Below are 24,251 nucleotides of genomic sequence, written 5' to 3'. Positions count from 1 at the left end.
AGATAGAGAGAGAGAGAGAAAGAGAGAGAGAGAGAGAGAGAGAGAGAGAGAGAAAATGCCCAATAACTATTATTTCATAGGCAAGTGTCTGCAGAAGAAGGAAATAACCTACAACTCTTTCTGGCAAGGCAGGAAGGAAGTCGGTTGGTGCAACCAGGAGTAGATAGCTCAGGCTGCCATTTTTTAAGGCACCAAAATCCTCTGTAGACTGAACTGTCTGTTGTGACATCCAGAGAAGAGTGGGGGCTTGACATTTCTCTTGCAGAGATCATTTTTGCAGGCTGTCTTTTGCAGGCTGGTTTTCCAGAAGCAGACCCGGACAAGGAGTGTGGCAGCAGGACGACGTGGGCGCAGAGGGGCAGGGAAGGCCACAGGCCAAGACCCGGTGGGCCCCTGGGCAGTCCCCAGCTGAGCTCTGGAGCACACCTGGGCCACTTGTTGGCGGGCCACAGTGGCAGGGGCTGTTCCCCCCCCCCCCTCCCTACGACTAGCCGGTAGATAGGGACTCTCCTGGGAGGCCTCTCCCTTCAGGGAGGCAGCTCTCCACAGCTGAGGCAGACACTGAGGGAGCTCATGGTTGGAGCCCGGCAGCGGGCAGCTGGACGAGTCCTGCCTACAGGGAGATCGGCAGGTGCACTTCCATCTCACCACTGTCCCTTCTATGTATTAATTGCAGTCGTTCACTAGGAATTAGAATTCAGTGGGAAACACTTCCAGCTATTTTTTACCATCAAGTTCAGAATCATTCAATTGATCTGGTTTGGCCCCAAAAGAAAAATAGGACATCTAATCGCACAGTTGGTGGGCTGTTTAAATTTCAGTTATTCCCTTCATAATTTTGGTACATGAATTAATTAAGATATTATTAAATTCCAACCAAATGGGGTTTTTAAGCATAGCTACGACATTTGGAAACAAGTTGAGTTTTACCATCTAGCTTCTCTGAACTAACTCCTGGCTTCATATGGCTTTGTTGAATCTACTCTTGGCTTTGAAACCTAGATTTGATTTATCAGGACTGTCAAGTCCAAGATATATCTCACTTTTTAAAAATGGTTCTGTCTTGAATGATATGTGGGGCAGATTTACTGGGTAATGCCCTCAGCTGTAGCCAGGGTTGATGCTAACGCTGCAGAATCCTTCGTACTGACAGGTGCATTTAGCTCACCCACTTCAAAAGGCTGGCAGGATGTAAGGAGCTTACGCTCACTGACTCTTGGTAACTGCGAAGCCAACAGTGGACTAGAAGGTCACCCACTGAAAGGAGCCAGAGGGCTTGGATATCATCCTTTAATGGCCTTTTTATCAGAGTGTATTTTGATCAAGTGGCTTCAACACAAGATGGGTTTGTGTGTGACTTAAACAGGATGGCTCTGTCTCCTCCCTTATTAAGTTTTTATACTGGGCAAAAAAAAAAAAAATTACACGGTTTTGGTCATTGCCTCCATCTTTTTTTAAACTTTTTTTTTTTTTTTTTTTTTTTTTATGATAGTCACACACAGAGAGAGAGGCAGAGACACAGGCAGAGGGAGAAGCAGGCTCCATGCACGGGGAGCCTGACGTGGGATTCGACCCCGGGTCTCCAGGATCACACCCTGAGCCAAAGGCAGGCGCCAAACCGATGCGCCACCCAGGGATCCCTTTATATATAACACTTTACTGTGAAACTTACCCATTCAAGTAGGAGTTATTTCCAACTTTTCCAAACATCCGTCAGTGCACAGCAATACTGTGCCAGTTGTGATCTTGTGCAGTTTTTTTAAAATTTTGGCAAGTCCAATCTAATTATCCCTGCCTGATTGGATCTTGAAAAATTGACATTGTTATAACCCAGAATCTAATTTATACACTATTGATTAGACTATGACTATTCTTGGGATTTCTCCAACATCTCTAGTATCTCCATAACGATGTGATGCTTCATTTCAAAAACGAAGACTTTTTATATAATTCATTCTCTAAAATATCTGGCTCAATTCAGTCTTTGAATTTTGGATATAAAATGCTTGAGGGCATTAGAAGGCTGGTAGATGGCACCATTTTTTAATTAAATCCGAGTAGTCATTGATTGTACCATGAAAACTAATTTCAGAGATCTTACTATGTGAAAAAAAACTGATGAAATATAGTATTATGATACACTTTGCACTCTGAGAATCACCTTTTCCTCAATAGGTTATAATTAATGAAGTTCTTACAAGGAGATTTATGTGCATTATTTTTGATTTATTGCTCTATATAGTAAACTCTTATAAGGATAGAGCAAACTAAGAGTAGCCCTGCGGTGACAAATGTATGAGTAGATATATTATGACTAGTTATGAGAGCAATAAAAACTTCAGTAAAATGCAGAGACAGCTGACCTAGAGTAATAATAGTTATTAGAACATAATTATAGAAATACACATCATAGAAATACACATTATATACATATTTTCAAAGTGCTAGGAAAACTTTGGGGTCATCAGTCAAATATGAAGCAACTGTATCAATTCTGGTGACAAAAAGAGTACAGATAGACAAAATATAGGACCGAACTTTTAAACATCCTAAGGTTTCAGGAAAGGAGTACTTATATTTTAGTACTAAGGAGAGCTTCAAGGAAGTTATTGCTTTCATAAAAAGAATATCAACTCACCCTCTAAAAACAGAAAGGAAGAAAGAAAGAGAGAGAGAGAAAGAGAGAGACAGAGAGGGACTCTTTATACCGGGTATTTCCAAATCAGCATTACAAACCATGTTATTCATAATGACGTAGAACTACTTTCAGTAAAACAGCCTCCTAAGGAATAGAAATGCCCCCTCTTCTTCCACCTTGGAGCATTTGGTATAAATGCCAAGTAAGAAATCCACATTGTCTACTCAGGACGTCTTTCATGAAAGTCAAGGTTCTCAGAGACTTCATTGGACTAGACTCTGGGAAAGAAATAGCTTTGGCTTCTTAGGATGAGGCCCTGTCTCTTCAGTACCAGAGCCCTCATAACAAGTGAGTAAGTTATCCTCTGGGACAAGGCCATATGCCAGTGGTTAAGGCTTATTGACTAAGGCTAGTTAGTCAATAGCTTAGAACCATTAACAAATCTATAAGAAAAGAAACACTTGTCATAAACCAGGAGTGGCACCAACAGTCAGAGAAAGAGCTTGGTACGCAACTGTTGGGGGCCATTTAAGCAATGACATCTAGGCAGGAATAATTTGACCTCATAACAATTTAAGCAAAGCTCAGAATTCTACAATAACAACATAGATAATTTATCACAATCGGTTATACTTACCTATCACTATCTAATGAAAAGCAAATGTTTAAGGTAAATTTCATAAAGTATGTTCTTTTACTTTAAATAAGATGGAAAAAGAAAAATATAAAAATATCAACATAACAATTGAGAAAAAAGAGGCCACAGCTCAAGATAGATATGCAGTTCAACAAGGTTATGACCAATGGAAATCTTTTTTTAGCGTTTTTTGATAATGAGGTGTGCCTCAAAATCACCCTGCGAAGCACTGAAGAGAAGTTACAAGGGAACAAGGGAGCAAAGTCATGGAAGCTTGTAAATGAAATGAGGAACAATACACAACTCATGAATTATCAAAGACGACATCTGAAACTCATGACATACTATATGTTGGCTAATTAAATTTAAATTAAGAAAAGATGTGATATGAGTAAAAACTGGGAAGAAAAAGAAAAAGAAACAATCACTTTGGAGAAATCCCCTTTGTGACCTCTAGAGGACGAGTTTCAGTGTCTGCAGTAGTCCTTCTGGCTCCTGTTTTAACACCCCTAATGTCATGCTGTGGAGTTGAGTGAAGATGTATGAAGAAAATAGTCTTTAAAAAGAGGAACTAAAAATGAAAATATAAATGGCACTTTTTAAAATGTAGCCCTTCTCAGAATACCCCCCTTCTGTTTGATTTGTTTTCCAATATTCCCATATAAATAGGAAAATGAGTTATATTTTTTATTATACTACTGTTTCCATCAATTTCTTCTGTGTAGTATTTACTGCTTTTGATATTGTTATTTTATCTCTGAACGTACGAAGGAGCAAATAAAATGTGGCAATGTTATTTTAAAGCCAGCACTTTAAGGGCTGTAAATGGAGCACATCTCTGTGCCAAAGGGGAAAAGAATTGCCATAAGACAGTTTACATTTCCTTTGCTTGTTTTCTGTCCTAATTACATCAGAAAATCCTTGCAAAATAAGCTAAAATAGTTACTCATAGGCTTTTTACAATAAAGCATCTTCATTATTTAATATTTTCTCTTGGTGCTAAATTGATGGCAGGTTTGACAAGTTGATGCATCTTCCAAAGTTCCTGAAGGATAATTAGATCCAGTAGGCTTTCAATCTTACAATGACAGGAATTTTATCTAATCTAAGCCAATATTTAAGCCAATATATCCTTCTCTCTATTAGAGTTTATCAATATATAATGAACACAAAGGTTTATGGGAAAGGAAATATGGGTCAATCACAATAATGGTGACAACAGTGTCATTATTAAAAAATCGTACAGCAACTTTATTTATATTTAGCTGTTTTCTAAATAAGGCTATTATATTTAAGATATCCTGCATCATTTTATGTGTTGTCCTTCCCTTCCTGTTCCTGAACCTATTTACATTAAATTTAAAGAAACCTGTGTACCATCTACCTATGCTAAATCATCATTCATAAACATAGGCAAACAACTAAGTATTGCTCTTTATGGGGAAAGATGAATTGGGGACCCTCTTTACACTAAAAAAAGAAATCTCAACATGTGCAAACACAACTATGCCCTCTAAACCAAAAGAGATCATTTGGGGGTTAAAATCAAACTTTCAAAAAATCTGAGTTACTTACCTCAAACCTTAGCGTGTTGGCATGGTAACCAGGACTCTGTGTCTGCTCAGCTCCTCCACAGAAGCTATTTGCATACACTCTTCTCTATTGCATTAGCCAGTCTTGTGCTCAGACAAGCAACTGGTGGCTGGGGCTCTACTTCCTGGAACGTGTCATCTAGCCAAGTAACAAGGCTATTGCAGCGTAGGGAAAGTGACTCCTTTAACACTTTCATTGAGATGTGGGATAGGGAGCTTGTCTCCAAAGTACTGCTGGCAGATGTGAAACCTACATTTATTGATAGAAGTTTGAACCGACACTGAGCACTGGCTCTTTCACACTGAGCAGCGCATCACTGGCAAAGAAAATTCTGCCAATAACGGTGCTCAAGAGCACTGTACCACTGGCAGGAAAAGTCACTGACTCAGCCTGGGACTGAGGATTCACAAATTGGCCAATGAGAGTTCATAGGTCTTTAAAAAAAAAAAAAATCTTGTTTTTTCACATCTTTGTTGAGGGGACAGATTCTGGGTTTAACTCTTGCTTGTGGAAAGTTTCTGTTGAATAAAGTAAGAAGTTCAAGTTCACATTCTCCATTTTCCTAGGTCCCACGGCTATAACTAAGTTCCATATCCCTAGGATTCCATCCTCAACATAGACGTATACATATAGCCTCAGTACTGAGTGCCCAGCTTATGCTAACCTTATCATTTTTATTAGATATATAGTACTCCATAACCGCCTCTCTCAAATTTGAAAATGACTTGAATATAGATCTGTCTGAATTTCAGACCAGCGTGGAATGCTATCTTTGTATCCCATTCCCTTTAGCCACATAAGCTCATCAACTTTGCTTAAAAATCTCATGATTAATAGCTTTCTGTGGCAGAGGTTAACAGGGCCACTGAACCAAGCAGTGTATTAGCCTCACCATCATAAAGTACATGAATAAGGAGATGACTATAACTCTTGCCATCTTGACTACCATGATATTGTGGCTCTCAAAAATGTTTACTCTGCCCTTTATTCCATCAGAAAAGTATTTCATCCAGTTTGTAGATTAATCCACCACTGGCTTTCAGGTTATATTAGTGAACAGACTTATACTGTGATTCTTGGAGGAGACTTGGCTGAGGTATAGCCAACACTAAGGACTAGACCCACTTGGATCATGGGTTTGCCACAGTGTATTCCAATCATGCCTTCAAATATGAGTAATGGGTTGGAGGAAACAGCGTGTGCTGGGCATTTAAGAACATTGCTACCCTAGAGAAATATAATGGGGAAAGTGCTATGTGTACCCTTACCCTGCCTTTGTGTCCTACAGTGTGTCCTATCACACCCATAGAACTTTGGCTTCCATACTTATAGACAATACAGCTATTTAGTTAGGTTATCTTCATCTATGATCAGATCTGATTTTTCCATGTATACCTAAAATACTTCTGTATATGCAGGGTAGTATATATGGAGAGGATAGAATCATAGGGATATGGAATTTAGTTACAGCCGTGGGACCTAGGAATGGAGAATATATATATATATATAAAGACAATCACTACAGATGCATATTCTAGTAGAATTTCAATCCCAAAATAAAAACTGTGCTTAAAATCTTTAGAAAATACATCTACATGACCTAGAAGAGAAGAAGAATCCATTGCCTCTGCAATGGAACAAAGTCTGAACAATGACTTTGGGATTTCTGAGGGAAAATTAGTTTAAACCTGGAATTCAATATTCAGTCAAAATAACAATCAAGTTTGAGGACAAGTTAAAGGCATTTTCAGATCTTCAAGGTTAAGAATGATTACATGCTTGCAGGCATCCTTCAAAAAACTTGAGTTTATATTCCTGAAAAGTAAAAAAAGAAATCAAGAAAGAGAAGCAGATTTGGAGTCATTGTAATTATGCAATAAAATCTCTGTGCAATTGGTTCAAATAAAAACAGGAAGTCGGAATATTCTATAAAAATTTTCCTTAAGGAGAAGATGGATCCCATTCAATGATCTGTATAATTAAGATCTTGAAATATTTTTACCAATATGACTAAACATATGGGATAGTAATAACAAAAAAAATGGAATTAGAAACTCTTCAGAGAACCATAAGCTGTATAAGAAGCCCAACCCAAAGACCATATCTTGAACACGCTAAAATATAATGATTTTGAACATTAAAACCTTAGTCTCTTTCTTTAGGCACAATTTTAATTATGTAGGATTATATCCCCTTTCCAATGGGTCCACAATAGTACTTATTGAAATAATATATATATATACATATTTTAATAATATAATAGTTTATATAACATTTATGCATAACATTAACCACATTTACATAATGTAAATATTTTATGAGGTTGATTTGTTTTCAACTTTTAAAATCAATCTACAGTGAAAACACAGGTAATAACATGAAACTTGAAAAAATGAAACAAAATATAAGTTGGCAAACCAAACGATGATATGGCTGACACAATGGGCAAGGAGAATTAAGAAACATGTAAATATACTACTTTCTTTATCATAGATAATATGAGACCAATGAGGGGAAGCCCAGGTGGCTCAGTGGTTTAGCACCTGCCTTCGGCCCAGGTTGTAGTCCTGGAGACCCAGGATCGAGTCCCGCATCAGGCTCCCTGCATGGAGCCTGCTTCTCCCTCTGCCTGTGTCTCTGCCGCTCTCTGTGTGTCTCTTATGAATAAATAAATAAAACCTTTAAAAAATATATGAGACCAATGAGTACTCATAAATTATATGACTCAAGAAATATTTGTTGAAAACATTACTTAAAATCATAAGTGTAATACTAGAAGAATTATAAATACTAGAATAATTTGGTGCTAGAAAGAGGAAAGGTAGATATTAATATGGTAATATAAACTGAGTAGATATGGTCTGAAGTTGATAAATCAAGAAATAGAAATAAAAACATAATTTAGAGAAGCAGTGATAACCACACATGAACTGAAGACAAACACTCTTTAAAGTGCTTACAACTGCAGACTGCAGCTAGAAGTGAAGACAGGAAAAAAGAAACTTTCATCTTAAAATTTCCTTTCAAACTATCTTGAAATACATATATGTAGGGATAGAGGGGAGAGGGAGAAAGAGTTTCCTCTATTGTTTCCGTTCTAAAAGAAAACATGATTTCTTTTCATCTTCACCCTCACATCATCACATCACCAACCAGCTCTTCTCTATTAACTACCTTAATTCGAATAGCAATTTCTCTTGGTTATCACTAAGCTATTATCCTACCCTATATTTTATAGCGTTCTCAAAGTTTCAATGCACATTCTCTGTTAATCTATGGAGTAAGTTATTATCCCCATTCTAGAATTGCTGAAACTTTGTTTCATATCAATTAAATAATTTCCTCCAAACATTCAATTTTTCAAAACCTGTGTGTGTCAGAAACTGATAGGCATAGGGAATCTGGGGGCCGGGGATGCATAGAGTTGAGTGGGAGTGGCCAACGTTGATAACAACTGATAAAAATAGACAATTAAAAAAGAGATCAGTGATCCAAAGGACAGCAACCTCATTTCAAGAAACCTATGGAAGTTAATCTGTTTTCAGCAGGTGAAAGGCGAGGAAAGAAGTGTTTTGGAGAGGAAAATGGAATGGGCAACTGTCTTGAGAGATGGAGCATTGTCTAAGGAGTGAACTGTGGCTGCAGTGGCTGCAGCAAACAGCCCAAGAGGAGCAGTTTGGGAAGATAAAAGGAGAGGAGTAAGCAGAGCCAGGCTATGCAGGATCTGTAGGCCAAGCTAAGGCTTGCTGTCTTTATCCTAAGGACACGAGGAAGCCATTTAAAGGACAAGGATTGCGACTGGTTTTGCCTTTTAGAATAAAAATTCTGGCTACAATGTGGAGATCTGGAGGGCCGGGGTATCTGGGTAGATGCTCACAGTTCAAGTCCAGTGCTCTGTTAGAACTATCTCATGAGAGAGATCTTCCTATTAAACAAATACATTATTTATTTAGTTATTTCTTCCTCTTAGCACGCCTTTCGGCAAAATTTGAAGAGTCGGATACCATTACTATTGTTGAGTATTGCCTGGGGACACTACTTTGCACACAGAAGACAGTCAATAAATGGTGGGTGGATAAATGAATACATTGCTTCTGCACAGTTTTTAAAAGCGCTCTGCCAAAGGGTGCCATCCCTATAGCTCTTTGACTTCTATTCTCCTTCCATGGAATGTCGGTTATTTTCCTTTGTCTGTCTCCTCTCTCATAGAAATAAAATGTGTCTTAGATATTGTCAACCTACAGTAGTGAAGAGATTTCTGTAAAATACCGAAGAATGGTGTAGGAAAATGGAAGGGAGAAAAGGGATTGTGAATTCTCAAACAGTCATTTAATCTAAGAAGGACTTATGTGGGGCGCCTGGGTGGCTCAGGGGTTGAGCACCTGCCTTCGACTCAGGTCATGAACAGAGTCCCCGGATGGAATCCCATGTTGGGTTCCCCATGGGGAGGCTGCTTCTCCGTCTGCCTGTGTCTCTGCCTCTATGTGTCTCATGAGTAAATAAATAAAATCTTTTAAAAAAAAAGAAAGAAGGACTTATGCGATTCAAAGGGTGATGTGAACTCTGTATTGGGCTGATAAGGTGAAAGGAGGAGAAGCAAAATGCTACAGGTATGAGGAGGTAGTAACTAGGGGGCATGGAATGAGGTAAGATAACAAGGAGGACATGTAAGAGGACATCCAAGCACACAGACACATACAAGGCCCCATAGATAATACAACACACAAACAAGGATGCACATGTCTGCCTGGCCACACATATTCATGCAAATCCTCATGTTTACAAACCCTCTCAGCAGCCAGAACACAGGCACTATACATGTGAACAGCCAAGCCCCTCGCGAGGTGCAGAAGAAAGCTGGTATTCCCTGCGGAAGCTCGGAGTCATACCTGTGTGTGCATCAGTGTTTCAGGTGATTATCAACACTTACAGTAGAAGTCAACACAAGCAAATGACAGGAGGCATCTTTGTTTTCTACTTAGAATGTACTGAAATCCCATCTTCTTTTTTTTTTTTTTAAAGATTTTACTTATTTATTCATGAGAGACAGAGAGAGAGAGGCAGAGGCACAGGCAGAGGGAGAAGCAGGCTCCATACAGGCAGAGGGAGAAGCAGGCTCCATACAGGCAGAGGGAGAAGCAGGCTCCATGCCGGGAGCCCGACGTGGGACTCTATCCCGGGTCTCCAGGATCACACCCCGGGCTGAAGGCGGTGCTAAACCGCTGAGCCACCCGGGCTGCCCTGAAATCCCATCTTCAAATGAAATACTGTCCAATAGCCTTTGTCATGTTCGTCCCTGATTCATCACCTTACATGTGCTTCATTTATAAGGAATAACGGACTCTGATACCAATTAATCATTTCAGGGGGATAAAAAAACTCAACATATTAATTTGGTCAGAAAATGTTTAGAAAGCACCTTACGTAAACAGTCTTATAATTCTTTCTCAGCTGATGGTGTCCTGACCACCCACACACACTTAGTAGGGTGCCAGAAACTATTATCCTTGTTTTTACCTTCCCACACATAAATCTATCCCTTCTTCCCCTAAGCTTGTTTTTCAGGTTGTAAAAAGATTGGAACACAATGTCTATTTCTATTAGCTTTGAAGACTAAACTAATAAGATATACTTCCAGCTGAGAAAGTATATTTTAGAAGTTTGTGTTCATGGTTTATAATAATGAAATCGAGAAGACCAGATCATTTGAAATGGATTTACATTAAAGAGATTCTTTTCTTTTCCCCCCAAAGGAAATGTCATGTACACATTAGCATGTGGGGAATCTTTCAGCATATGAGACGGTCATAAATTTACCAAAGACTGAATTTTTTAGAGTATTTAATGAAATATCAATAGTATATAAGACTGAGACATATTTTGACTTTTATACGTAGAGGATTAAACTGTGAGTCTAAAATGTTAACTAAATTAACAAATTCTCTCTGAACAGAACTCCTATTCATAATAATCCCAGATCTGGAAGGAATATAGTCTTTCAGTACTGAGCCTGTGACAATGGGATCTGACAAAAGAAGAGGAAGATGTCTCTAGCACAGGTTTCCCAAGTTCCTTTCAGGGATCACATGCCTCCCTGAGCAAAATGATTCAATTGCCTGAGACACCAAGCAACTGCAACAACAACAAAAGAATCTTCCTGGTTTTTTAACCCACATATCACACACTATGCCTTTTATCCTTAGAGGTGTGTGGGAGGGGGCCTGGGGGGGCACTTATTAGGACTTTCTGATGATGAAGAAAAACACCAACTATGATTTACCTAAGAGCACAGGAAATTCTGGAAGAACTGAACACCCGGGCTGTGAAAAGAACAGGAACCAGGGGAAGCAAGAGAAGTTCATAGACAACCCTCCTATGTCCTCCTATGATTTAGACAGATGATGTTTTTAACCTGTGTCTTTCTCTGCAGGAGTAAACCTCCTGGGAGTGATACATGCTTGTCCTTAGGTAGGTCACCTACTACTTTTGTAAACCTAAAGGGACACGAGATTAAGGGGTAGATTATCGTGGAATCCAGGAGAGGCACCACCTGGAGGAAGAGACAGTATAACCAAAGCAGAGAGGTCAGAGGCAGAAATATGCTGTGCAATAAATAAATAATAAATAAATAAATAAATAAATTTTTACAAACTAAAAAAAGAAATATGCTGTGCATGTAAGCCAGCCCCCAGAATGGCCCCTGATAAGCCTCAAGACGTGGAATAGTCCCCTGATCCTACCCTGGATCAGGATAGATCTCTGAAACCAGGAGCATATAGCAGGAATGAAGAAGATTCGTGCCTTCCAAGTCCAGGCCATAAAAATCATTGGAATTCCTGCCCTGATCTCCTAGAGTGTTTACTCTGGAAAAAAGCCAGCTTCCATGCCTAAGGACACTGACTCAGAGAGCCCTATGGGGGCCCCACGTGAAGAGGGACTGAGACATGTCTTAATAGTCAGCACCAACTTGCCGACAATGGAAATAAACCACCTTGGAACTGGATCCTCCGGGTCCAGCCGAGGCTTCAGATGACTTCCACCCCAGCGAACATCTGACCGCAATCTAGGAAGAGGCCTAAAACAGAACCTGCCCAGTCGGACTGTTCCAAATTCCGGAGCCACAGAAAGCGAGAGAGATAACAAGTAATTATTGTTGCTTTAAGCCACCAGAATTTGAGTAACTAGTTGCATGGCGATAGATAGCTCATAAAGTGACCTTCCGCCACCAAAGAGAAAGCTGAGAGGTTTATGAACAAGTCAAGCCAGCAGAAAGCGGAGCATAGACTTAATTCATCAATAAGCGTGTATTAATTATCTATAAAATAGCGATATTAATATTATATAATAGTTAATGGTACGACCTTTGATACTAGACTTCCTAAGTTAGTGTCCTAACGACTCCACTGTGTGGTCTTCAGCAAATTGCGTATCTCTTTGGGAGATAATACGATTTTCTCTAATTTATAGAATGGAGATGATAAAAATGATACTTAATTCAAAGGTTAATTGTGAAGATTATATAACATGATCCAATAAAACGCTTAGAACTTTGAGTGGCAAGCATATAATAAGTTCTATGATATGTAATATATTTTGTATAAGGTATATACATGACATGTATACCTACATGTGTTTTTCACATACACACATACATGCAGGCACTGACACACATTTGTATACTCATTTAATTCCTATACAACCTTATGAAACATATGCTACTATATTATCCATTTTACAGATGAAGAAACCAAAGAATGGACAGTACAGCGTAGAGCCTTACTCCAAATCTAGACAGTTTGGTACCAGAGTTTGCTAATACGATATAGAAACCTCCAATTAATTAGGACATGTGTCACAAAAACTTGATATTATTGAGAAATTGTGCTAGTTGATATTGGAACTATCCATCATTTTTTTTTTCTTAAGGAGGTTGCATTTTAGATGAGAAAATGAGATTGATAATAAGAAAATCAGACTTGTTAGGAATATTTTGCTTTATAGAAAAAGGGATGTTTCATTATGAAGAATTAAGTTACAATTCATAAAATGGTCTCTAAGAACTAGTAATGGGACGATACCTCCACACAAACATGTTCCTGATAGAATCATTACGTATACACATTTGGGGTCTCTGATATAATGTACATCAAATATTCAAATGTGGTTTAGAGTTTTTCATCCTTTCCCTCATTGCCAGATTGTCAGCCGGCATTTGTCATCGTTTCCCATTGTACAACCTTGGAAGGCTCCTTAAACTGCCCCTGTGTGTATTCCAAACTTGCTTTGAATTGAGAAAATAAATAGCCGAGCATGATAAATTGAATAATGTACTCAAAAATTCATGTCCACCCAGACCTCAGAATGCAGTCTTATTTGGAAATAAAATTCTTTGCGGATGTATTTAGTTAAGGTAGGATGGGGTCATACTAGATTAGGGTGTACCCTAAATCCAATGACGGGTGATCTCATAAGAAGAGGAGAGAACCCAGAGACAAGTAGAAAAGAAGGCCACATAAAGACAGAGGCAAATAGTGGAGTGATGCAGCTCCAGGCCAATCAAAGCCAAAGTTTGCTGGGAGCCACCAGACATGGAAAAGGCAAGACAATATTTTTCCCTCCAGCATTCCTAGGGTAGCATGGTGCAGCCAACACCAGGATTTCAGACTTCTAGACTCTAGAACTAAGAAGATAAATTTCTGTCATTTATAGCCATCAGACACAGCTAGCGGATTCCTTACCCAGACCCAGCTCTGGGGCCAAGCACTCCGCCTCCCTTGCCTGCCATCCAGAGGCCACTGAGCCCAGCCCCCAGCCCCAGCAGCAGTGCCATGGCCAGGTGGAATGCCCACAACCACAGCATCATGGCAGAGGGCCCCTATCACGACTTGGCCATCATGGGCTATATGGACTTGCCCTCCATCAGGGCCACCTTATGGGGAAAAAACCTTCATCAACCTCTTGGCAGCTGAGGTCAGCATCCTGGGTGGTAAAGACTGGTCAAGTTTTATTTTTTTTGTTTTTGTTTTTGTTTTTGTTTTTCGTGAATGGACTGACACCTGGGAACCAGAAATGTTCTGTTATCAGGGACTCACTGCTGCAGGGCAGGGAGTTTACCGTGGATCTTCCTACCGAAAGTACTCACAGAGCTCCCACGTCCATCACTGTCACCAGGACTGCAAAGATGCTAGTTCTGCTGTTGGCCAAAGGTGTCCATGGTGGTATGATCAACAGGAAATGTTTTGAAATGGCCTCCTGCCTGGGGCGTTCCCAGTGCTGACTGCATCTGTCCTTCCCCCACCACTCCGCACTGCTTTTGCACCCGTCTCCTTCCCATACACACACATACACCATTTTATTTTGGGGGTCATTACCTTACATCACTTATTGCTGCCAAAACCACACGGGCTGAGGGCTACAGCTGGATGGGCACACACCCACCCCTACCCATACCCCTTCTCTGTGTGGTTGGAAAATCTTTTTGTTTGGGGGTTTTGTTTTGTTTTCTAAATTTAAAAAAAAATGCTACTAAAAAATAAATAGTAATCAAATTCAGTGGCAATTTATTAATTTATTTATTAAGACGGTCCTAGGAAACTAATATGCCAACATTATAGAAATTTGGTTAAAAGGAGCCATTATAGAAATTGTGTTGAAAGGGTTATTGCAGGAGGGTAATTCTCTATCTCAGTGTGGGTATAGGAACCCTTGGCAGAGAAAACATGCACATCTAGGAGTTTGGGGAAATATTCAGGAGCTCCCAAGCCTCTATTTATTCTGGGCTCCAGCTCAGAAGCAAGAGACTGAAATTGTTGTCAGGAGAGCAAATGGAGACCCGGGAGCCAAAGATCCCTGCTTTGACTGGTAATAGCATAACTAGTCCCTGAGATTTCTTAAATTCTAGGAGAAAATAAATGTGTGATTCCACCTGAGAATCTCATTACTTGAACCAAGTACAGGTGATAATCCAAGGTCAGACGCACAGCAGAGAGAATAGATTGGCCCCAGTTGGAGTCTCCAAGCATCATGCATCACACGAGTCAAAGGTCCATGGAACCACTCTCTCCACTGGCGAATCGTGTTTATCAGCAACAGCAGGTTAGATTATAGAAGGTAGTGGTGTGCTCTTGGTAACTGAAAAGAAAAGAACACTCCACAATTGAATGTATTTGGAACAAGCTGTTCCAAATCCTATTATTTGTACCTTACTGCTTATTATTAGAAATGTACAAAGAAGAGAAGCAAAGTAGCAAGAAAGTCATTTCTATGGAATTTGGATGTAATTTGACTTCTTTCTATAAAAATAACTAATGTTTCTTACTTCCTGAAATTCTTCAGTTGGCTTTTGATGATTCATAGAATACAATGTAATATGATAATAAGAGTTTATCCCCCAGGCTTTGAGTAGAGAAAATCAGAGGCAGATGGCCATTGTTCAAATAATACAACTTATACAAAGTGCCAGGAATATAATGTAAGTACTCATTAAAAATTAGTTCCTTCCAGTTACCTTAAGACTCTTTTCTAATTTTCTAATTTTCTTTTTTTGTGTTACGATCAGAACAAGATTGCCTATGCAATTTTAGAGTTTCACAGCTACATATTCATGGAAACATCCATTGCCCTTTGAATTGTGAGTAGCAATACCAGTTCTAACAACTAAGATATATCATAAACTCCAAGGCAATTAGTGTTCCCTCACTTTTCTTTCTGCCAGACATAAAGCCTCATCCCTTTAGAATTTCTTTAGGGTCAATTTCTTTATTTTTCACGTTCTCCACTAGAGGCACTTTAATAAAAGTTTCACTTTTTTTTTTTTTAATAAGACCCCAAAAAGAGACAAAAAAACAAAATCAAACACAAACCTATGCTGATGGTGATATATGTATATCAAAGGGACACAGGAATTAACTACAATAAGTTACCAAAGGCCAGAATTGAAACAATTTGAACAACAATATAAAGTGGTATTAGATTAAAACCCAAAGTATAAAATAAGTATCCCTAAGCTCATACTAACATAAATAAATAAGTGATTGAATAAATAAATGGGTAAGAAGAAACAAATCTCCCATGCAGAAGAATTCTGAGTAATTTATATAGATACTGTGTCCTGAAGAGACTGAAGCATAACTTCCCTCTCTTGAAGTGGAGGCTACACGCAGTGACTTTCTTTCAAACAATACAATATGCAAAGAGGTAGAAAAGGAATTTGGTGGAGAAGCCTGACAAACACTATCTAGCCGTGATCAAGGTTAACATCAACCATGATAAATAAACATGTTGATAGTGTACACCCTAGATATGAAGTGATCTCTATGGTCTTCCTTCCAAAAATCCATAATGCCAGTCAGCATCACAAAAAGATGAGTTGAGTGACATCCTACACAATATCTGACCAGGATTCCTCAAAACTCTCAAGGTCATTAAAGGCAGGAAATGTCTGAAAAACTGTCATAGTTTAGAGGAGCCTGAAGAGGCATGGCAGCTAAATGTTATATAGTGTCTTGGATACAATCTTGAAACACACACAAAAAAATGTTAATATAAGATATTAATAATAGAGAAAACAGGATATGAAGTATGTGGGACTCTCTACTATCTTTGCCATTTTTTCTGTAAACCTAAATCTACTCCAAAAACTTTTATTTTCATATATTATATAACTTTCATATATTCTGGGTGTCCATTCTTGGCTTCCTGCCTATAGTTAGCTAACTCCCTCAGGAAGCTCACTCAGCACCATCAAACCCCACAAAATCCCTACAAGATAGATTTTATTGTTATAGCATGTTTACAGATAACAAACTAGAAAAGCTTAAATAGTTTACCAAAGGACCTAAACATGGCAGTGCTAGAAATGGAACTCAGCCCAGTTCTAGAGTTTAAATTTTTAACCACTATCTCATACTATCTCATCATATGACAGTATATATAGAAAATATAAAACAATCTGCTTGTATGTTTTTAGAACTGATAAATTATTTTTATAGTGTTAGGATATTATTGATTACATGATTAAAGTGGAATAATTTACTGTATTTCTGTAAGTTCCCGTGATGAATTATTAGAAAATGCAAATATTGAAGAACATACTTGTCTATAATAGCATCCAAATCATGAGGTACAGAAAATCTAATAGTAGAAGTTTAAGACCTCTACAGAGGAAACAGTAAAACATTATTGAGAGAAATTAAAGAAGATGTAGACAAATGGAGCTATATAACATGTTTATTCGTGGGAACACTTGATATTATCAAGGTATCAGTTCTCCTCAAACTTCTAAAGAATCAATACAATTAAAACTGAGTAGGTATAGGTGTATGTACCTTTAGAAAATACCCTAAAATTTAACTTGATTGAAATGGACTTAAAATAGTCAAGATACTATTCAAGATAGAAGGAGAAGGGGAAATGTTTGTTTTAACAATTTACAGAAAGATTTTAAAGCAAAACTTAGTTAAGATATGATATCAATGCCTGGATATACAAACAACAACTGAGGTTGATTTCAGAAGAGACCAGAAAGGGATCTATGCTATATGGACATTTAATTTAAAATAAAGGTAGCACGCGGAACAATGCAAGAAAGGCAGCCTTTTCAATACATAGCCCTGAAACAACTGGATGAAATATGGGGAAAAAACTCAAAATATATTTCTACTCTACATCACATAAAATCAAAGCTTACTGACATATAGATATAAGTGTAAAAGACTAAACTGTGAATTTTCAAAATGTAATATAAAAGAATTTATCTTCATGATCGTGGAATAGGAAAAAAATTAAACAGTACATAAGCACTGAACATAAGAAAAATATTTAATAGCTGGGCTACATAAAAATTTAAAATTTTTATTCTTCAAAAGATATCATTGAGGGCAGCCCGGGTGGCTCAGTGGTTTAGCGCCGCCTTCAGCCCAGGGTGTGATCCTGGAGACCCGGGATCGAGTCCCACATTGGGCTCTCTACATGGAGCCTGCTTCTCCCTCTGCCTTGTGTCACTGTCTCTCTTTCTCTCTGTGTGTGTGTGTGTGTGTGTGTGTGTCTCATGAATAAATAAATAAATAAATAAATAAATAAATAAATAAATAAATCTTTAAAAAAAACAAAAAACTAAAAAAAAAAAGATATCATTGAGAGAATCAAAAGTAAACCAACGTACAGAAGATACCAGAATATATAAAGAATGTCTATAAATCAAAAAGAAAAAGCTAGTCAATCAAAAGGGAAAATAAGCAAGGGTGGTGTGGCACGTCATAGGGAAGACAGCCTCGTGGCCAACAAATATATGAAACTGTTCTCAATCTTAGAAGAAATCAAAGAAATGCAAATTAAAATCACAAAAAGATACTACTAGAAAGCCATGAATAACTAAAATTAAGATCTTACAACCATGTGCTAGCAAGAATGTAGAGCAACAGGAACTAACACACAACACTGCTAGTGAGATAATAAACTGGGACAATCACTTTGGGAAGTCTGGAATCAGCCGCTAAAATCGAACATATGCATGCACTATAATAGGAATTTCACTGCAAGGTATAAATCCAAGAAAAACGTGGGCACATGTGCAGCAAAAGACATCTACAAATATGCATATCAGTTATAAGTACCTCAAACTGGAAAAAGCCCAAATATCTATCAACATTAAAGAGAACAACAAATTGTAAAACACTCAACCAATGAAAATGAGCCAACTCTATATACATCGATAATAGAAGTGAGTCTCACAAACAGAACATTGAGCAAAAGAAGCCAGGAAAAAAAAAATGAGACATTTATTGCATGACTTGATTTATATAAAGTTCTACAATGGGCAAAACTATAGCATAATGATTAGAGATTGTTTTCCAAGGGGAAAAAGTGACAGGTGAAAGGAAGCATATATTATGAAAGTCAAGGAGAGTTTACTTCGGGGCCAGGGATGGTGCCCCAGGTTTTGGTAACTGTACACACAATCTCCTGGTTGGTCACTTTGCACTTTATAATATTACATTGGGCTGTGTATTCTTGTTTTATGTACTCCTCGACAAAATAGATTTTAAATACAAAAATATATTGTTTCTTTTTTTTTCATTTAAATATATTGTATTTCTTAAAAGTTTTATAAGATGAAGGCATGCTATGGTGTAGTTATTTTTCCCTCTCTGTCGCACGTTACAGAACACGAGATTTTTAGGATCCCATCCCCAGATATAACTACATTGCAAAATATCTAATCAAAGTGAAAGTAAAATAGAATTTTATACACATACACAAAAAAGATATATTTACCAAGGATGACTAGAACTTTAATTACAAATTGCACATGGCTTCCAATAAAATCTTCCCAAAGAAGGCAAGACTCTAATCACTGTCACTACTATGCTGTGTCCCCATTGTGCTGTTAGACAGGATGGCAATTAGCATGGTCACAACTACAACTGTCAGGCATGAAAGCAATGCTGAATGTGGTTCTCACCCAGCTGCTATCAGCATGGGGTAGAAGAATGGAAAATGTTGCCAAGAAATCAATCTCCGCCATCAAAACTGAGCCGACTCTGAGCAGTAGTTCAGTAGTTTCAGAAGAACAAACACAACCTCAACTGATCACGGCCCAGAAAATGGATACAGAAGCGGGTACGGAAGCCTCTATTCCACACTTCACCTGTGGTTTCTGTGCAGGTGTTCCAAATGCCTGCCAAGGAAGTATGGAAGGTGTTTCAGGAGGCAGAAAAGAGGTAAAGAGCATCTTCCTGAATTTACGAAAGGAATATGTTAACTGTCAAAACTAGTTACAATCAAGACCACCCCTTTACCGGGAAGGCTTTTTTTTTTTTTTTTAATTACACAAGACTTCTCATTTCTAGAAATTAAGAATGAATGAACTGAGCGGTACTGCATTATCCACATGGGGGAAGACATCAGATGGCGGTATTCTTTAGTAGAATATGAGTGTAGAAGACTAGCCAAGAAATTGACTGAGTTGGGTCAGTTTGGCTAGTGGCTAACTCTAGGATATGTAGGGCCCCAAACCAAAAAAACATATTTTTTTTTTTGCAGGATCCCTTTCAATAAAAACGATCTGATTAAAAATATACTATTAAAAAAATCCAAAAAAAATAAATAAATAAAATTAAAATTAAAATAAAAAAATCCATGGATCTATGAAAGATATAGAAAGTGGGATTGGACCCAGAGAGCATTTTCACTGTAATGTAGGCCTGAGAAAGTCTTGCCCAAAGTGGCGGGGAGCTCCAGAGGCAGTACTGGCCCTCACAGTTTTCCGTGTCAGACCAAAATGGCCAGGTCTTAGGTAACACACTTATTCAGTTACCGGTTTGGGGCCTTCCTGCAAAGAGTGTGACCTGGGGTGGAACAACTGGACAACTGAGGCAAGTCCTAAAGGAACTGAGGCTGTCGGCTGTCTGCTGACTGTAATGCACACTGCTGAGCAGCAAGCTCTTCCCTGAAGCAGTAGCTACCTCACGTATTACTAAGTCACCATTGCCCACGCCTGGTACTACTGGTCCCAACTTCACGAGCATCCAGAGGGTAGCCTCTCCAAGACTGCCGCAGGCCGCTCTCCTGAAGGGAAGCTTGGAAGGCGCAGGATATCGAAGTTAGTCCTAGGAAGGCATCCGATGCTTATTGGCTGTCTCCTTTGCTATCCGGGCTAGACTTCCCTCCCCCCTAAGCTACCAACCCTGTTGGCCTTGGTGGCTGTTGTAGTCAGTTTGCGCTGCTACAAAAAACTGCCATATACTAGGTGGTTTACAGTGGACATTAATCTCTCAGAATTCTGGAGGTGGAGAAGCCTAAGACCAAAGTGCCAGCAGTTCAGGTCTTGGTAGCGGCTCTCTTCTCGCTTGCAGATGGCCACCTTCTTGCTATATTCTCACATGGCAGAGAGAATTCTGGTGTCTCCGCCTCTTCTTATAAGGGCACTATTCCCAGCATGCAGGCCCTGCCCTCATGACCTCAATTAAGCATAATTATTTCTCAAAGGCTCTATCTCTAAGTAGCGTGATATTGGGGGGTCGGCTTTTTATCATGAGAATTTTGGGGAGACACAACTCATCAGATGGCTTACCTGCTGTCATAGAGCACACATTCATCTCAGAAGTCCCTCAACCATGGTCATTACGCCCAGGCTGGGGTTGCTTTAACTTCATTTGTAGTCATGACTGGGCAGAAAAGAACCAAGAGGCTCGCAAATAGACCACTTGATTTTTTATACGAGATCGCCTATATAACTGCAGAAATGGGGGAAGGTGCTGGTACTACTATTGGTGGTGCCCATGGGTACCCGGACTACCCAGTTATGTAGCTTTTTTTGTGTCTCTCTGTGCTCAGTCCTGGGTGTAACTCCTAATCCAGTTTATGATGTATTATTGTTGGTATTACTTGACTTTTTGGTTGGGTGGGAATTACAGGACCTAACTCATGATAATTAGTTCTGTCCACAGGGTCACTCGTAGTCCTATGGTCAGGCCTAGTAGTTTGCCAAGAGTTATTTTTCAAAAGATATACAATTCCCTAATGCGAATGCTTTCAGAACCCCAGGAACCTACATTACACATCCCACTGGTACCTGACCCCAAAATCAACCTGGTACCTTCGCCTAACACTGACATCTCCCACACACTGGTTCTGACAGACTGCGTAGTCCAGAACGCAAGGCTTGTACCACAAAAACCAGGCTTGACCTGCTAGGCCCTTCACTGCTCTGGCCACATTCAAAGCTAGCAAAATCATTTTTGTCACTCAGCGTATCAGCTGAGTGTGGAACATGCTGCCTCGAACACACAAAGAAACCGACCAGGTATTGTGCTTTCTTACTCCAGGTAGAAAAAGCAATACGCATTGGTTTCTCTTTTACTTCGAAAGAGGATATATACTGGCAGGCCCTTAACGCCAAACCTCTAAAATTTTACTCAGGTGGCTAGACCCCAGAATCTTCCCAGGGTTTCTATCCTACCATCTAGAGCAAATTCCTCTTAGCAGGCCTATAGCAATGCTAGCTACCCCGTGCTCATCCAGCCAGAAAAACACAATGCTGTTGATGCAATGAATCAGTGTAATCTTCAGGATATCATAGATGGTCAAGACATCTTCAGGCCACATCATGACAGAGAAAGAGAGTTAAAGTATCCATGGAGCATAACTATGTAGATACAGGCTCCACTAATCTCCTCTAGAGAGGACACGGCATGGTGGCCATGGCTAGAGCTACTATTTACTCGAGCTTGCGTTAGTGCACAGTCATCCTACAGTATCCGTCTAGTTTCTGCAATGGCCAAACTGGTGAATGAATAGAGGTACCACCACCCCTTCGTCTTTGAGATCCTTAAGAGCAGCTCTGGCCTCCTCTATCCACACTCCGTCTCCTGTTAATGCTCTACTGTTTTTGATTTACTCTCTTGGCTGGGGAGGAGCATTTTGATTGGCCATTATTCCACATATCAGTGGAGGCTCAGTACATGGTAGTGTCAACTGCCAAGCGCTATCAGTATATGATAGTGTCAACCGCCAAGCATGTCAATCCCAATTATATATTCAAGGAATGGATAAATAACCATTAGGTGGGTTTGGAGCCTTGGGGGGGCCCAGCATCAGCTGGACCTTGGCCAGCATTCCATTTTTCACCTGTTCTGATACATCCCCACTCTAATATAGAGGACTATGGTGACAAGAGTATAAGGTCAACTCAGAATCTATATTCGAGAGTTGCCAAATGCCTGGGGATGCCTTTGTATCTTGAGTATCATTGTTTGAATAAATGGCCACAGATAAATAACAAGGAAGACCTGGAGGAAGAAGTAGAGTATGTACGTGAATCAGTGTTATAGCACACTTCTGGGGGCTGGATGACTTCTTCAGTCAGTGGATTCCACATCTGAAAACTGGAAAATTTTTGTGGGGTGACTATCTCAGCCTCCTGCTTGTCCTTTCTTATTTTGTTTTGATTATATGTATCTACCAGTATTTTTACTGGATGCCCATATGTATTTCCTTTTGTGATGCTGGGTTCAAGTAGGCATATTTGTGACTCTGTGTGTGTCAAGTTCCCCAGATTGCCATTCCACTGACAATAATAAATTGAGACTGATGCCTAGTGGCTAAGCGCCACAACATGCCCTCCATGGTTTCAGAGTCCTTTCATCTCCATGGTCATGCAGAAGCCAAGTTGTTAATGCTTCTCCTACATAAAGCCCTTGCTAGGGGAGGACAACCGCCACTAAACATCTTTGAGGATGCTGATGCGTTCTCCAGCACATTCTTTATACCTCGGTAAATGGTGTGTCTTTTAAGTTTTCCTACACAACACAGTCATCTAGAACGTTTTCTGGCCATACACAATAGATCCATTCCAGGATTTCCATTTCCCCAAGCCTTTTAATCTCTTCCTCCACCATCTGCCATGGCAGTTATGGCATTTTACTTCACTTAGCGTGGGTCATCACTTTTTTTTTTTCCATACTTCTGAGAGCCATCTGAATTGCAAGTTCTCTTCACCCCTGAGACTTCTGCCAGTGTTGAATCCTGTATTTTGAGAAAGCACTCCCAAATTAATAAATTCTTCTTTATCTAATTTTAAGTTAAGGACTTCCTTGATCAAACAATCTCAGAATCCACACCCAAGCAGACTCCTGTAGGTCCTGCTGCTGTTATCAGCTTCAGAATACATATGCTAGAGGTATGTTATCACTTAATTCCAGTTAGAGTTGTGAAAGAAATTGCCATGAAGTGAGGAAATATCTGGGGGTAGGGGGATGGCACATGATCTCTTATGTACTGTTTTATAACAGCCAGGACCCTAAAAGAAAGAAGTGGACCCCATCTCCAGCCTCAATATATTCAGAGGAGTTTGGAAAAACAAAACCTTGAGGAAAACCTACCCAGATCTCCCCATCCTTTTGACCAGGGCCCCACGTTTTCCTAATCAGTATCCTTATTTTGATATAACAAGCTGGACTTGGTTGAGTTTTTAATCATGTTTAAAAGTTTAGTCCATGGTCCTCTACTTTCTTTACTCTCTGTCTAGAAGGGTTAAGAACTTTTTTGTCTGCAACAGAAGAGGACCTTTGACTTGACCTCTAGCTTTCCATCACCTATTACTTGCTTTCATATCTTCATTGTCTTTCTGATGGGCACCAGTGGAATTAGCAATAACTATCCAATACCATTATCTTTATATCTACTAGTTTTCTTTACATCTCAAACTTCTCATACATTTCCTTTCATTTATTATCACCTTGCATTTCCTTCCCAATTCATCGGAAGTTAAAACTTAAACAATTGTACTTCCACCTACCATCAGTGATGAGCACCTCACCACCAGTCAAACTATGAGTGATCAAGCTCCAAAACTCCATCTTATCACTGAGTCTCTTAGAACAC

The 24,251-nt window shown here is 39.2% G+C and overlaps 1 pseudogene; it reads left to right on the top strand.

Annotated features, from left to right (window-relative positions):
* The first annotated feature begins 13,696 nt into the window (after positions 1-13,696).
* Positions 13,697-14,145, top strand: LOC121474040 (annotated as a pseudogene).
* Positions 14,146-24,251: the final 10,106 nt, after the last annotated feature.

Source organism: Vulpes lagopus, chromosome 12 (genome assembly GCF_018345385.1).
Source record: "Vulpes lagopus strain Blue_001 chromosome 12, ASM1834538v1, whole genome shotgun sequence".
Taxonomy (NCBI): Eukaryota; Metazoa; Chordata; class Mammalia; order Carnivora; family Canidae; genus Vulpes; species Vulpes lagopus.
Note: the sequence above shows the minus strand (reverse complement) of the source record. Positions and strands in the feature narration are given on the sequence as shown.